This window comes from Empidonax traillii, unplaced genomic scaffold (assembly GCF_003031625.1).
Source record: "Empidonax traillii isolate 1590-97213 ecotype Southwest subspecies unplaced genomic scaffold, ASM303162v1 scaffold2:size4533513, whole genome shotgun sequence".
Lineage (NCBI taxonomy): Eukaryota > Metazoa > Chordata > Aves > Passeriformes > Tyrannidae > Empidonax > Empidonax traillii.
The window spans coordinates 3,570,907-3,574,240 of NW_020955195.1; positions in this window are offsets into that span (position 1 = coordinate 3,570,907).

Consider the following 3,334-nt stretch of genomic DNA (forward strand, 5'->3'; position numbering starts at 1 on the left):
ATTTTACTCCTGTGATAACCTGTACCCACTGAATACTTTGTTGCTTCTTACATAAAAAGCTAATCAAAGAGATTTCCAAGTCGTATTTTTTCCCCTTGTTACTGCAGTTTGTTTCTTCCTTCCACCTTCAACCCAAAAATTCCACTGTGAAGAAATTCTTATCAGTATGGTTGAAGTTTGTGAAATACAAGATAGGGTTTGGAAAACATAGATGTCAGTGTTGTTCCTTTATATATCCTTTTCCCCCAAAAAAATCATCCTTTCTCGCCCCTTTGTCCAGAGAGAAACTGCAAGAAGTAAGATGGAAATCTGGGAGCAGCAGAAGACGCCCCATGAAGAAAAATGAAGCTACCATGTAGAGAAAGGATGATACAGGATGTCATCACTCTAAGGAGACCTCTCTGCAGACAGCAAGACATTGAGAGCAGATTTCCCTGAAAATGGGAGTATGTATCTGTATGTTTGTGTCTGTGCTTGCCCCTGGTGGTCTAGAGGTTAAGGATGTGGCGCTGTCATCACCGAGGCCTGGGTTCAATTCCCGGTTGGGGCCACTCCCCGGGCAGATGGAGCTCGTTAGCCCGTAAGGCAATCCATCTACGTCCTGAGGACCTCGCTGCCACCGTCCAAGCTCGCTTGGCCCTGGCAGATGAACCTCAGGATTAAAGGGTGGGCTCAGTTCCGCGCACACTGTGTCTCACCTAAAAAATCCAATGCGCAGGCTGGAAGGTGTAAAAGACCTTCCCCGGATCTTCGTTTGCGAAGACTGGCCATTCAATTCATACTCATTTTTACTAATCGTTGAGGTAGGGAAGGCCCTAATAGAGCAAGTGCAAAGCATACTTGGAATTGATGCACTGTGTTAACCTAACCTCCCTGATGATCCTGTCCTGCCCAGATTAGGCTGCATCACAGCATGTAATGGTACAGAAGCATACACCCATAAAATCCCAAATGACTGTGCAACGCTCATATCTGTTGAGCTGCTAAATCTGCTTTGGACTCTGGAAGAAAGCAGTTACACCACAGTTCAGTGAGTTCACCAGTTCGTTTTCAGAAGGAGGTAAAACTGAGAATTCTAACTGGGCAAAAGAATTCCCATGGTCTATGCAGGAAGCAGCTGCAAACCTTGAATGACCTTGTGCTCTGTTTTAGTGTGTTGTCTGAACTTCAAAAATTGCCTGTTTTAACATGCATTATTTCAAGAGTTCTGTTCCTTGAAAAAGAGTACTCAGTTAACTTAAGCAAACCCACTTCTCCACTTGCAAATGAGAAAACCTTGTCTGAGAAGTTTTCCCATGAATTATCTACCCACAATTATAACCCACACCTTCTTGGATGGAAATCTTTGGGCAAGCAGAGCAACAATCTTTCAAGCCGTGCAGCAAGTCCACCTCACTCTATAGCGGGCACCACTGTGCACAGTTTCCAAGATTACTTGTTTCTCTCCTTCTGCATCAGGCTAAGCATGACTGTAAGGCTGAGGTGCGAACCCCAAGTTTTTAACAGGAATGCCGTGTGTGTTTTAGCAGACCGCTCCTGCCATTACATAAAGCCTCTAGAGAGCACTGTATAAAATGATGAAGCAGCTGGCAAGAAAGAGGCTGTTGCCTTGGGACTGGTCATTGCCCTTGTAGAAGGATGGGCTTCCTGGAGAAGCTGTGTGAAATGCTGGCATGAATGTTCTGCGTTATCATTTGAAACGGCAACGAAATGCGAATGTTACTACAAACCATCACCATTTTTATATGGCTTTTGTACAACTGTGACCATGGGTAAACCTGTCAAGATATGAGGTCTGTTATGAGTCTAAGACAGGTAGTGCAGAAGGATATCTGCCAAAGAGTGATATGCAATTACTTTTGGGAAGCAGAGAGGAGACACATGGCCATTTCACAGACAGTTTGAGACTGTCCAACTCTGTAGGGCCACAGACTTCTTCTGGTCTTGCAAGGCAATGTGCCTGCAAAGCGGCCCAGCAGCTGAAGCTGTTGACATCTCTTCCTTTCTCCCTCATGGTGCCTTAACCACATGATGCCCAAACACCCAGAGAGTGCAGAAATGCTTTTATCAGCCTTCCACAGTGCACTGTTAGGGCCATGCTAAGACAGCAGAGGTGTTTGTCATCCCCTACACAGCTTCAGAGAAGTGACAGTGCTACTTCTTGATGGGGAGAACTGTGTAAACCCATAAAACAAAAATATTGCAAGTTCTGCCCTGCTCCTGAGATTTCTCTGAAGCAAAGCTCCTCTTCTAATGCACTAGTATTAAACCTTCGCAAACCAAGTAAAACAACTTAATAAATCATTAGGCAAAGCATTTCCAGTGGCTCTTCTGAACTTTATTCCTTCAGTTTCTAAGTATCACTTAATGGCCTGTTACTCTGCTCTCTTCTGCAGTTCATGACTAAAATAGAAAGGCTACAAAGCTACAGGGAAGATACTGATGGACAGTTCTGCAAATTGTTCCAACTGAACCATAAAACTGTCAAACAAATGATACATGTTAGTTGTGATGGCCCTGTGCCTCCCAGAAATAAAGTGAATCCTTAATGGAAGATTTTAGTAAGGAATTAAACATTAATTAGGGCTTATATGAGATAGATATAAAAGGGATTAGAGACAAACCGCAGGTTTGCTGCAGCGGTGGTAGAGTGAAAGATAGAGCAGTTATTTTTAAACTTTGGTTTCTTGACTGTTTATGAGCAATAAGGCTGAGAAGATCATATCAAAGAGGAACACATCTTTATTCCTTGTTTTGAAATGGGTAGTGGCCCAAAGCCCTTAGTTTTGTTTATTTGCTTCACAAGCACAGTGCTGTGGGAGTACTTATCTTGTGGGTTACTGACATGGTTCCTAACTGGAAGAGTTTCTGATGACTCACAAGCTCATGAGATAGCCACAGGAGGTCTAATACAGACATTAAAGTTATACTTGGTGTCAAAGTGACAAAATGCTTTGTAAGGGAGAAATAGTTTTAACTGAGTACAGCTAGGTTGACTTGTTTAGACAAAATGAGCCAATGTAAGCTTTCCAAAGGACTCACAGAGTAGCCATTCTGATTTTCCTAGAGGACTCTTCGATTTATTATTATTTTTGCCTCTGCCTCTTCATAGCCCACACAAAACACCAGTTACAGTCCGTGTCCTGTGGAACAAACAAGTGTGGATGCACAAATTTCGTGCCTTTCTATTTTGGGGGCAGGCTTCCAAATCTGTATTTATTAATTGCTGACTGCCATCTAATCTGAACCTCAAGTTCCATCCATGAGTCATCTTTCATATTAACACAACCAGCATCACAGATTTCCAAAACTTGCTTTCAGACCAAATACAGAG